This window comes from Pinus tabuliformis, chromosome 2_2, assembly GCF_031772625.1.
Source record: "Pinus tabuliformis cultivar Carrire ecotype Pingquan chromosome 2_2, CPIR1, whole genome shotgun sequence".
Classification (NCBI taxonomy): Eukaryota; Viridiplantae; Streptophyta; class Pinopsida; order Pinales; family Pinaceae; genus Pinus; species Pinus tabuliformis.
The window spans coordinates 978,924,979-978,939,476 of record NC_142300.1 but is presented as its reverse complement, the minus strand read 5'-3'; the positions used below and the strand labels follow the sequence as shown (position 1 = coordinate 978,939,476).

Genomic DNA, 14,498 nt, shown 5'->3' with positions numbered 1-14,498 from the left:
TGCAGCATGATGTTCCATTGCCTAACATTGGGATGTACAGTTTGTCTGCTTTAGAGAATGCTGAAATCAAGAAGCAGGTGTAGGAGTTGCTCGAGAAAGGGTTCATCAGGCCTAGCACATCACCATGTGGGTCACCAATCGTTTTGGTGAGAAAGAAATATGGCTCGTGGAGAATGTGCATTGACTACCGAGCACTGAATAAGATAACAATCAAAAATTGTTATCCCCTTCCTCACATAGATGATCTTCTAGATCAATTGAAGGAAGTTGTTTATTTCACCAAGCTGGATTTGCACAGTGGATACCATCAGGTCAGGGTTGCAGAGCAAGATGCATGGAAGACTGCTTTCAAAACAAAGCAGGGATTGTATGAATGGCTGGTTATTCCCTTTGGCTTAACTAATGCTCCTACTACTTTCATGAGATTAATGAATGATGTACTCAGACCTTTTCTTGATGATTTTGTTATTGTGTACCTGGATGACATTTTGATTTTTAGTAAAACGTGGGAAGAACATTTAAAGCATGTTAAACAGACATTAGATGTTTTGAAAAGAGAAAAACTTTATGTTAAACTCTCAAAATGTGAATTTCGCAAATCTCTAAACTACTTGGGTCATATAGTAGGGGGAGGTGGATTGAAAATAGATCCCCCTAAAGTGGCAGTCATTGTGAACTGGCCTAAACCCAGGTCTGTTACAGAGGTGAGAAGCTTCTTAGGAGCAGCACAATATTGGAGGAAGTTCATTTCTAACTTTTCCTCAATTGTAGCTCCCTTACATGCTTTAACAGGATTGAATAAGGTGTTTCAGTGGGGAGGCAAACATCAGAAAGCCTTCGACACCTTGGAAGAAAAGATTAGTATAGCACCTGTACTAGCACTGCCAAGACCATTTGAGATCCAAACTGATGCCAGTGACTACCATGGGAGCAATGTTGACATAGCACGGCAAACGCATATGTTATCATTCTGAGACTTTTAATCCTGCAGTAGTTAACTATCCTACATATGACAAAGAATTGTATGCATTAGTTCAGAGTGTGAAAAGTGGAAACATTATTTAATGGGCAAAGAGACAGTAATACATACTGATCATCAACCACTTCAATAACTACACTTCCAAAATATGTTGCAACAATCAAGACATTACAGATGGATGGGTTTTCTACAACAGTTTCGTTTAGTCATCAGATATAAAAAGGGCATACATAACAAGGTTGCAGACATGTTATCTAGACCCATTATAAATGCATCTACCATACTTAAGCATAATTTTATGCTACATGAAAGCTACATTGAACAATATGCTCAAGATATGGACTTTAAAGATGTATATGCAACTTTGAGTCAAGGCAAAAGAGTAGAAGAATTGGACTATCATGTAAAGGACCGACTCTTATACCATTGTGGGAAACTCTGCATTCCACAAATTGAGAGAGTAAAGATAATTAGGGAAGCACACACTTCTCTGATATCAAGTCACTTTGGGGTAAGTAAAACAGTTGCACAGCTGCAAATATTCTGCTATTGGCCGAAAATGAATGAGATAGTTTCTAGATATATAAGAGGGTGTGCTATGTGTGCTAAAAGCAATCCCAACAATAGGAAACTAGGCTTGTACACTCCATTGCCAGTTCCTTCTCACCCTTGGGAAAGTGTTTCCATGGATTTTGTTGGAGGATTGCCTAAATCTAGGAAAGGTCATGATTATCTATATGTTGTTGTGGATAGGTTTAAAAAAATGTGTATTTTGATACCTTGTAGTAAACAGATTACAGTTAAACAAACTGCAAAATTGTTCTTTGAATGTGAATGGGTTCATTTTGGATTACCCACCTCCATTGTATCTGATCGAGACACCCAATTTGTGGGGAAGTTTTGGTCGAGTCTGTGGGAACTGATGGACACTAAACTGAAGAAAAGCACAGCTTTTCATCCACAAACAGATGGCCAGACAGAAGTAGTTAACAAGACAGTGATCTAGTTATTGAGAGGATATTGCAACAAACATCCTAAGCTTTGGGATGAACACTTGTGTTGTGTGCAGCATGCTTACAACAGAGCAAAACACTCTTCTACACAAAGATCTCCTTTTGAAACCTATTTTGGTTTCACACCAAGGTATCCTTTGGATTTTGTCTTTGGTAAAGATACCATGATTGATGGACACAGTGATGTGGACAGGGCAACTAGGTTCATTGAACAGATCCAGGAGATCCGCCAGGAAGTACATGAATAGTTGGAAAAGAGCCAAGCCAAATACAAGGCTAGGCATGACAAGCATCGGATGGAGCATAGTTTTCAAGTTGGTGCCTAGGTCTGGCTGTATATCAGCAAGGACACTATGCAAGGTGAAGGTAAAAAGCTAAAGCCTATCAGGTATGGACCCTTTAGGATACTTGAGAAGATTGGTGAAAATGCTTTTCACCTTGATCTACCAGCTTACATGCACATCTACTCAGTCGTAAATGCAGATTGCTTGAGATTATTTGAACCTTCAATGATTGAGGACCCTGAAGAGCAAAGTCAATTGCCTTCTATTGATGACCTGCTACTTGAATACCTTAATGAGTTGCAGGAAGACACAGTGCTAGACAGGAAGGTGAGGACAACACGCAAGGGAGATGTGGAGTACCTTAGGGTTGGGCTTAAAGGTTCAAAGCTGATAAGTGCAAAGTGGATTGAGATTGGACAAGTGAGAAGACAATACCCTCACTTAATAGATGCTTGAAAACCAACTTTTGGTGGCCCAAAAGCTTCTTCAATGGGAAGGTCGTGATCCGAATTGGATCCATAAAGAACTGTAAAAGAACCATGACTGTATCACGTTGGGACGAACATCAAAGAATTCCAAACAGTGATAAAAAACACCTTGAACCAGTGGCAATGGCAGCCAGTGTGGAACGACGAGGACCTCGGTCAAAGCACGCTGACTGAGTCCCATGGAGACCGCGTAGGAGGCGAAATTAGCCCCTGGGAGGCCCGAATCAGGAAACAGAGGTGGATTTTGATGTGCGATTAGAGCTTAGCACTAATCGCGCATCGCTAGGCGAAAAGGCTCGAAATGGGGAAGCCCCGAGCACTCGGTCATGTGGGGAGCCAGAGAACCGTAGGGAAAAAGGTGAAAAGTGCTAAAGGACAAGGTGGGACCCGCTCCGAAACCGGTGGTATTGATCGGGGGCTCCTCAAATGGTAAGTGGTTTTGGATGAAAGCGGAGTGATTCCACTCAACGATCGACGCGTGGCAAGCGGAGGTGAGAGAAAACCGTCGTTGATCGTGTGCTAATGATCGAGCAAGTCAACCGCACAAAACATGCGTATGGCATCGGATCTGGAGGCCCCAGATCTAACGGCTGAGATCACGCCTAATGGGGGAAGCGGAATCGATGAACGATTAAGCCGTAGATTGTAAAGATTTAAGGTCCGTTTGACCGCCACAGTGGAGGAAGACTCATTCCACGAATGTAACTGAAGAATTGAACTGATGAAGTAGGTTGGCGCCATTTATAGGAGGACATGTGGCCACTCCCTAAGCGCTGATGATGACGCTGAGCCAGAGAACTCCAAGCACAGCTGCAGAAGGTGATTCGATGGAGGTGGAAGAGGAACCAAACAGACATGGGAATGAATGGCTTCAAATCCATGAACAAAGATAGAAGTCACGGAGAGAATCCCGAGAGGAGGACGAGAGACAGAGAGATCAGAATCCTGAGAGGAGGATGAAACACAGAGAAAAAGACAATGAAACAAAAGCAAAAGAAGACAGAGGGTTGAGCTGACCAAAGGCAGCATCGAGCACCAGAGAGCTTGAGAGATTCAAGCCATCCCAAAGAGGATCTGTCCAGACTGAGCACCACATTGGGATCTCTCCATTGTAGACCAGAAGGTCACAGAGCTAGTAGGCAGAAGAGTATGTGCACTCCAGTGGCTTGGGGAATCCAAGAACCACCCTACCAAGCGAATCTGCTTTGGGTGACTCACATTGAGCTCTTGCATTGTAATTCTCTACTTAAAGACACAATAAAAAAAGGCCACCACTGAAAGCTGGACCGGAGATGTAGCCCTGGAGAATAGGGTGAACTCCTTATTAATTTCTTGTGTTCTTGTATTGCTTACTATATTTCTCTGCTTTCTTTCCATTCAATTGTCTATGTATTGGCAATCTGATCAATCCGTTGCTTAAATAACATAGACACAGACACCTGCACATGAGTCTGTAATACCTTTATTCAATAAATCTTTAACTGAGGTCACTCATAGGGTGATTATCATACCATTACAACTTTGATACCATAGACATTGCCTATGTTTCCAGCAGGCGTCTATAGCCTTGACATGGGTTCCTTTTAACCTAAATTATATGCTTGTATCCCATCACACTAATTATAGATTCATGGTTAAGCATTCTAGTTATTTTCTCTTGTGGAAGTAGACTTGGAAGCCCCTTAAAATCATGGGATGACATGTATATTTAGACATATTTGTTCATAGAATTTAAATATTGATTTGGAATCCCATATGTCATAGACGAAGCCGCTACTACCAACATGGATCTATAGCCTCGACAGGGACATCTCTTAAACCCATTTTACATGAGAAATTTTATCCTAGGAAGACAAAAAAGGAAAACCTAAAACCATGAGTAGTTACTGTTAATCTCAATCGATATTTTCTAGTAAGTGAGCAAAAAGATCTAAAATATCCTTAAGAGATAGGATGCTGTAAAAAGTTTGAGGATCACCAATCATTGATTACACTACTCTTTAAAACTGTGTTGGTTGTGTATGTTAGAGCCTAGATTTGCCTCAAGCTGAAAAGGCAAGGTTCTAGGTCCACATCAAACCACGCTCAGCCTCGTAGCTAGCCCTACGAGGACAGGAGAGGGCTCTCTCCGGGTCAATCTCAGCGAAAGATAATCGATAGGGTTTGAGATGACTTAAATGGATAATGGATACTGATTTTAGGCTAGTAAATAAATATGAAAGAGGTAATTTAATGAAAGCCTGAATTTTTTAGGGCTGTATGGGACAAAGGACAGCATGAGCTGGGAAATTAAGTCAAGGACACAGAGTATTTCGTGAGGCAAGATAGGCAGGAAGTTTAGCAATCAAATCGAAATAATATGGAGTGGAAGGACTGTTGAGAGGTTGAAAAGGGCATAATAAATTAATCCTTTTCAAACAAAAGAAGGCACACAAAGCATGAATGCTTTTCTAAGGCAAAGTAATAAACTGGATTCTACCTTTCTTACTTAAAATAATTCAACTGGAAATGTTTATGAATGAATGGTAAAACATAACAAAATACATCTGAAACAGAAAGAAGAGACATATGCTGAACTCATACCACATGAATCTCATGAATCAGAGTTGCATCATTTCATTAATTTCCTTGCCAAACTGTACAGTGAAGCACTGAGTTTTTCTTCCACACCTTTCCCAAAACTCAGACCCTTTACAAATGATTCTCAATACAATAAATAGACTCAAATGTTGAAAACAGATCGACCAAAATAAGGAATTGTTTAATCATCATTAACAAACAAAAGCTGAAGAGCCAACCATTTGTTCTGAAAGGGAGCAGCATTCAATTGATGACCAATGAGTAGGCAGAACCTGTAGCGCAGACCTTCTGAATCGCAACTGAAGACAAAAATAGACCATCCAATCCTATTTCTCTGCTATGGTAGATGTCTTCATTTTAAATTTAGGCGTTCGGTCTTTGACTGTTCGCTTTCCTTTTTTCCGTTTGAATAAAAACTAATTCTTAATAAAAATGGTTTTGAACTAAGATTTTTCCTTTAATAAAGGGGAAAACGTGTTGTTAATGAACGATCCCAGCTGCAATTTCTCCTTTAATACCGGGGAACACATATCCAACAAGATTCACAACACTCTCCATCGACTTTGACCACAAAAGCGACTGGTATCTCCCTGCCATTTTAAGCCCTTACAATGGTCCTCACAAATCCTCAAACAACAGAACAAATCTAATTATAAATGATGATCTCAAATTATTCCTCAAGATCCATTCTACTCTTACCAAGGGAACATTTCCACCTCCTAAGATGGACATTCCAGTATCAGTGATATATGCTTCACTAAGAGATAAAGTATTCAGTTTCTTAAGCTTTGAAATAGCTCGCACACCATCATCTGCTACACTTTTACAGCCTGTGAGGTCAAGCACCTCTAGATCTGCATAGAGAGTAATGTGTTCCACTGATTCACTAGTTAAAAGACAGCACGAGATCAGTCTGACAAACACGAGGGAAAGAGAAGTAGATAGAAGATCATGAAAAGCCAAATCAGACAAATGAAATGTGTTATAGAGTTCAAAAGTTTTCAAATTTTTGCAAGCATGTATGAGTGCACTAAAACCAGCATCTGTCACTCTATAGAATCCTCCGAGCTTGATGGACTCCATGTTTTTACAGCCTTCAGCCATGAGAAACATGCCCATGTCATTTACTCGTCTAAAAAATGCTGGATAATTTACTCTGCTACAGGAAAGGGAGAGGTGACATAAATAATTGCAAGAACCCAAAGACTGCACACCACTATTGGTCAGATCATCTTGTAGAAATGGTTCTCCTAGAGGTGCATCCTTCAGATCTAAATTAACCAGGAGAATGAGATTTTGTGTGATAGAACTCAGAAGGTCATCTGTGATATGATCTACAACAAGTGTTAAGGACTGTATACTTTGGAAGGAAACTCCCATTGAGAAGGGAATCCCATTTTGTCCCGGGACAGCAGCTATCCTTTGAATACCCCAACCGTGTAATGATTGTCTTGTATCTTTTTCTATTACTTGTTGCAAATGCAAGTATTTTACTGTCATGGGCATGAAAGATATTGTCGCTTCAAAAATGCAAGAATCAAATTGTGCCCCTTGATGCACAAGGATTCCAGAGAGTGGCAACCATCGAAAAGTTTTTTGAGACTTGATTTGTAGTTTTAAAGAGCTCGATGCCTTCGTTTGTATGCCAACTCGATGGACAAAAATCTCAGATTGGGGCAATGTTGCCCCAGTGCAACAAAAAGCCTGTGAGAGAAATTGGAACATTTCTGTAGAACCAGCTCTTTGAGGTGCGAAAGAGCAAAAATGTATGTTGTTGAGTCATCCATTCAACTGCAATTTATGGTAAGATTCCTAACTGAATCATTATCGGAAAGCAAATAACTCAAGACCTTCTTATCTGGAAAAGCTTCCTACTTGAAACGAGGCAAATCCGATTTGAGCGAGTTTTGACCGTTTTCGGGCCTCTGGCTGTATGTGCCGCGTGGCATGCCCAATGCGTCGCGCCTCACCAGTGCGCTACACCCTTGTAAAAATGCACTGAATGTTGAGGCCCAATGCGTCGCGCCTCACCAATGCGCCGCGACACTCAGCCTATGTGCCGCGCTCTGCAACTGCAATACATTTTCGGCCTTCAACGTGTTTTCTTCACTCCTCGATGATTTATCTTGGTTTTGCTGATGTATCTTGACGTGAAATTGGATTATTGGAATACAAACATATCTCTTATGACAAGTATTTTCATTTTTTATTTAGGCGCACCCACTTTTGCAAGTTTTGAAACCTTTGACACTTCACTCTAACTCTGTTTGGCTTCCTTTATGATTTTCGCACTGATGATGGACTTCTTGGTCTTCTTTTGTAGGGAATGGATGGCTGGAACTTCGACGAAGGATCAGGGCGGTGCCTGAAACATTTCGTGACTAAAAACTTTGAAAAATCACATATTTATTACAAAGGACAAAATGACAATTTTCTTGAAAACAAAGTTTTGAAGAAAAGTCATGATCAAAGATTCTAATGACAAAAACTTATTTGGAAACCTCCCTCACACGTTTGCTGGTATTATTTGACATTTTGAAGACTAAATTTGCGAAACCCTAGACCTAAGACTCTTTGCTAACCAAAAGACCATCCATGATTTGATGATGAACTTTGATGATTCAGACACAAACCAACAGATACATAATCATGAGGGACATGAGTAAAAAACCCTTCCTACCATTAGATGATGGCATGCCCCTAACGGAATGCAGATGAATGGACTGAATGAGACACCTAAAAATGAAATGCAATAAGCGAAATGATCTCTGACGGAGGGATGAACAGACCGACTCTAACAGTGTATTGATTTCTCTTGATGGAATAAGGATTTGAATAGAAATAGAATATGTAGTGATGATTAGCTTTTCTAGACATATTGAACATGAAACTATCTGGTTTATTAGCTGATACCAAAGAAAGCAAAGTTGATAGTTAAAGCATGAAAAAATAAGATCATTTTTATTTTTTCATGATAAAATATTTCAAACAAATTTATTCAATTTTTAGGCTATGGATTTCATCAAACAAGTAATGAAAAAAAATATAGAACACACTTACAAATAAAATGCATGAAAAAAATATTTATAGAAGTGAGAGATCCCTAAAGGGATTTAGGAAAATACTTCTTCAAAAGCTTCCCATTGAATGGAAGGGGTTTAGACTGACCTTCCAAAGTTTGCATATGGATCCTACTCGGACCAATATTTTTTTTAGCAATGAATGGTCCTATCCATAACCTTTGAAACTTGGAATTCTCCCCTTTATCCTCATGTGCCTTATCCCACATAAGTACTAGGTCATCTACCTCAATATCTCTATCATAATATTATCTTCCATCATATGGGTGTTTTACAATCTAATGATGTTGATGCAATTTTTGGTTTGATGGTTCTCTTTCTTCTTGCAATTTAAGCAATATTTCAATTTTGTTTGGCATAACAGATGATTTGAATTCATGTACTTTTTGAGACAATTTCAGAGAAGGTAAGAAAATATTAGGAGGTAAAATCACTTCTCTATTGTAAACAAGGAAACAGAGAGAATTATGAGATGAGGTTGGAGTTAGATTCATGCCTTTGCAACCCCCATTGGCCACCATGTGCTCAGGTAGCAATAATTTGACATGGTTTCCCTCCATGACCTCGACATCCAGAATTCCACTACTTGCTCTAGCGGGGAGAGCCAGAGAACATAGATCATATCCAATTCCTCTAGTAGCCCTGAGAACAAAGGTCCATAGGTCATCCTACATCCATTTTTCTCTGCCTCAATTGACTCTCACAGGAATAAAACCCTAGACACGACTCCACCGATGAGGAGACATGGGAATTGGAGACAAAAGGTCGATACAACTCTATGAAACACTACCCAATTTTCATTTCCATATCTATATTTTGTGTATATATGAACACCTTTTCCATTACATATGTGGCCCATCTAGTAGAGAGGTTTTGATATGGAATTTCTACCAGAAAAGAATTGCTCTGATATCACTAATTCAAATATTAGGAAGGGGGGGTGGGGAATATCTAGAAAAATTCAACACGAGGAGAGGAAAGAAGGCACACCATCTTTAAAACACACTAAATACATAGAGAAGATAACCATTCAAGAAAGGGATTTATTAAATGAAAGAAATGTTTGACCACTACATTGTGGTGGAGAAATTTGTCCTTTTACAAAGGAGGCTCGTTATTTATATCCTTCTTGTGTTACAAAACCATGGGTAAATACCATGGGTGGATGCCATTTCCCATTCAGATCAACACACCAATAATAGAACATATTAGTTTTGCTGAATATTATACTAGCAACTTTGATCATCCTTAGCACTTACTATCATCAAGATTAGAAACATATCTAGGAAACAAAGGGCTCACCAATTCAAACCTTGATTATCAACCAACAATATTCTTGAAACAGTAATGTACAATGCTATTTCTCATAATAATAAAAAAGAATCATCATCATCATAATACATCTATGACTCGACAACAAAGTCCAACCTTATTGTTGTGTTAACATACTAACAAAAGAATAGCTACAACATACTCAAAACCAAATAAACATTTTCAATTTCAAAGCATCTCATAAACATAACTCAACACATGGTCATAGTACAAACCATGGATAATAAAGAGGAATGACATAATCTTGTAGTTATGGTGTTAGTAACATACTTGTCATCAGAACAACTCATTTGCTATCAAACATTAGTCAGTTCTAACACTTGAATAGCTTCAACTTCAAGTAGAATTTTGATTGGGCATCACCACTTCATCTCACCTTACTATCACACCAAAAAACATACAATAGTACCGTGTAAATACAACCTTAAACACTATTAATTTATCTCTAATATAAAAATAGTATCTAAGAAAATCAACAAACAATACATACAAGAGTTGTCGTATTTAAATATTAGATCAGTTGTAAATTTTTGTCATACAATAAGCTTATTACAAAAATCCTATCTCAATTGATTTACCCAAACAACATTTATTTGGTTGCACTTTTCAGCCCCAATCAGAGACTTATTAGATATAGGAGTTACATATCAAAATAATTAGATTTGAGATAAAATACACCTTACCAAACACTAGATCACATAAACTACAAAATATAAATGTGAATCAGCCACTTAAATATAGATCCATAATCACAATTTGTTTTCTAATACATGCACTCTACTGATCATACTCCGGTATAAAATCATTCACCCAAAATTTTGACCATTGTTGTGCTTGCATTGATCATATGTCAATCTGGACCATTCACTATCAATTTTTTAAAAACCACCTTGCATTCGTACATGCTCTTATATACATACATTTAGATCATATTCAGACTCCTCATGCTGGAAAATCATAATTAGGCACTAGATTATTCATCTACTCATTCACTTATACCAAAACATAGAATGGACCTATTCAAGCTACTCCTTAAACTCACTTGATCACTCTAGATTAGACATACACCAAGGAAAAAAATAACTCGTATAGCCACTCACACATCCATAGGATAAAATTACCACATGATCATGTGCCTAAACAAAGAAAAGACAAAATTTTTACCATCCAATTATTTTAAGTGTGCTCAAGGTAATTAGTCTCTACTTGATTTATCCTACGAATTGAATTGTGGGCTTAGGCCAAAACACAATCATACACCTAAGCTAGAATGAAATAAATAATTACTTACTCAAATCATGAGATGTATCCATAATTCATCAAATTAGATCAAATAAATACACTCGCACATAGAATATGTATCTAGAGCTTTGTTGGATACTTAATTGAGAATAAAACCTCATGTGATCATACACAAAACTATAGTCAGTTTGTTTACTCCTTGATTGCCCCAGAATGACCAGATCATGAAGACTAGAATGTGCAGTCTCCTGGTCACACACAAACACAATAGAGAATGCACTCAATCTCTCACTTTACACATCAGTTTTGAGGTACTGACAACCAAACACCTCCATCACACCAAACAATTAAGCACGCAACCTTAAACCTTCATATATTTTCTCTATACGAACCAAAACACCATTAGATAACAACAGGTTGATGCATCGATTAGAATTTGCAATGGTATTTATATATTCTCAACATTTGATCATATTAGGCTGACATAAGATACCATGGGTACACACCCATTGTAAAAATTCTCGAGAAAAGGTCGTTTCACCTACCATGTGTCACACCACCCGCACACCTCGTCAACACTTTTCCACATCATTAGGCCACTTCATCCCATCATGGGTTCCATCGATATCTGACTCTACATGTAAATCAAGATTTTCCATTAATCTACTTAGACATTATGGAGGAGATGAGCCTTAGGTCCTCCACGTAATCTCGCCCTGACCCTTTTCTCTTGCTGAAACATTGTAGGGACTCCATCTCATGGACCCACGACCGTGACATGCACTTTCTCGTCTTGTGACATAACAATTCTCTATTGGTTCTTCCATCGCATACCCTACTCCATCTCGGAGGATGACATGCAGGGATGATACCCACTAGGGACTATGACACGAGGTAAATGTCTTCTGCCTACTAACGAGAAATAATTCATCTCACACCCCCACCCTTCTTGTCGGCATACAAAGAAGAGTTAAGGTTTCCCAAAGGATCATGACATGACACACACACACACATAGACACACACGCACATATACTTATACATCCACAAATGGGGGTGTCTTTTGATAGTTAGACAAACTTGGGGCTATCTCTCCTGAGCTACATTAATAGTATAGATCCCACTACTCTCATACACAAAGGCTATGATTCCACGACCTTCTCTATCTAGAGCCATGATTGTGATGCTCAAGAAAAGGTTAGACAACTTAACAACATGGGAAATTACCATTGTTATATTCTTAAGGGAACTTAACACATTGACATATTAGTCCCTCAGCAATATGACAACAATTTTCCACATCCCTATGATTACAACCATATATATATATAGGGGGAGAGAGAGAGAGAGAGAGTTACTTTAAGTAATTTGATATCCCAGGACCAAGTGATACAACTTATCTCAATACAATAAATTAACTCATGAAACATAGATTCCATATATCTCTCACATCATGGAAATGAACATGCATTAATATTATCATAATACACAGGAATGCACTTTCCTCATCAACAACACAAGTTATATAACAATAGCGATAGTCATTTAAATTATATTGAGATGCATAGTGACAAAAGTAGGGACATACCTTATGAAGTAGATGGTTGGTGATTAAGAGTGGTACTTCAACTCTCCACCCAGCCATAGGTTGAATGCATTGAAATTCATTATTTCATCCAACCACCCCGAGGAAAATTCAAAGTCTAAGGAGGTAATTTACTTAGGATACCTCAACCAGACACTCACTTACAAGGAAGAGAGCTCATTTGTTAGGTGTTTCTCAACAACTCTGAGGTATAACACCACACCGGATCCCAACCAACAAAAATATAACCCAAGGGTTCAAGCAGAGAAAAAAGAGTCTTAGTTCAATCTTTGAGAGAGATATGTATAAATAAAAAGGAGGTTTATCAATTTTATTACCTCCATAGGAGTAAGAGTGGACTTGCCCAGAAATTCTCAATGGTACTCCCACCTGTGTTCTTAGCCCCAAGGCTACATCAAGTGTTATCATTTGAACTAGCACTGGGGTTCCTCAACCTATCAGTATGTTCTCAACTAGCTAACCTCTAATGGTTTATCAACCTTGGGTCAATCCGTAACTTAGGTGATTCTTAGCAAGAAAGCCCCATGAATTTCTAAAATTAGATATCACTATAGCATTACTACTCCACTAAACTCTCTTATGGAATTCAACACACAAGCATGCTTAGGCATCAAAAATCAATAGAGACGCACAAATTCTAGTCTCTTAAACTCAGGAAATACACAAGCATATCTACAAGCCTCCCTTAAAATAAGGAAACACACAAGAAATTACATCATCATGTGCAAACACAAGGTATGCACAAGCAAGTGAAAGCACTAGTCCCTTGTTCCTCTACTCCCATCCTCCTTTCCCATTTATCTTTCAAACTTACATCTAATACCCATATTCCTCCTTCTCGCTCCAACTTTCCAACCACATGTTGACTTTGTCAATGCAATTCACAAGGAAATCTGTGAAATCTCCCTCTCATTCAGGAACTCGTTCTCTTCAATAAATGGCTGCACAACAGTGTTAATCTCTCCTAACAAGGATTTAGGTGATATCTTAAATGCAAGGTATGGGTTTACAAGAAACTCCTCCTCTTGCATACCTTTGATTCTACATCCCCTCTCAATTAATCATTATTTTTTATTAATAATTATTTACATGAGTTTACAACTCCTAATAAAAATTTTAAGAGGGTTCACAAAAAGGGTTGTCACAATTTGATTGTAAGCATATTCTTGTATTCTATTAGTTTTCCTAGCTAGTAGTGGGAATGAATATTTGTGTTGTATCCCTAAATTGAAATGAGAGGAACAAGAGGTCTTTCCTTGATTGGAGACCTTGTAAAGGGTGGATAATTCCATCTTTAGGGAATTTCTAGAAGATAGTTTATAAATATGTTGATAAGGAGTATTGGGGACCTTGTGCTCCTCATGATATAAGCCATAATGTTTTCCTCTATATTTATAAATGTTTGGAGCTTGAATTTTTAATTTTTCATTCCAAATAAGTGAGAAAATCCCATTTTAGTTAGGTGGAGCTATGAATTTCTCCATTGAAATCTTTGTGTCCCTTTTCTAGGAAGATTGCTTATAATAACAAATGTGTTGGATGCACTTATGTACTTGTGAAAGATTTGATAACCTCAAAAGTATTCTTGGTATTTTTAACCCTATTGAACGAAATTTTAGTCATTTGAAATAGGCTAAAAAGCGTAGCAAAAGTTTTTGAAGTTTTGGGATGACCCTTAATATTTTCAGTTCTGACTTGGAGAAATTTGGGAATTTAAGGTTTCGGCCTTAGCCCCATGTTCCCATGGCTTGGGAAGGGTCATGACTGAGAGCTTAGCCATGAAATGGCTCAGGAATAGATTCTCTTAATTGTACCATCCTTAGGTTGTTGGAAACCTTGCTTCAGTTTTCCTAGTGACTGAGAGATCCATCTATATTAACATAGTTATCATTCAAA

General features: G+C 38.2%; 1 pseudogene; it reads right to left on the bottom strand.

The window, feature by feature from the left end:
- Positions 1-5,962: 5,962 nt before the first annotated feature.
- On the bottom strand, positions 5,963-12,925 carry LOC149196534 (F-box protein At-B pseudogene; annotated as a pseudogene).
- Positions 12,926-14,498: the final 1,573 nt, after the last annotated feature.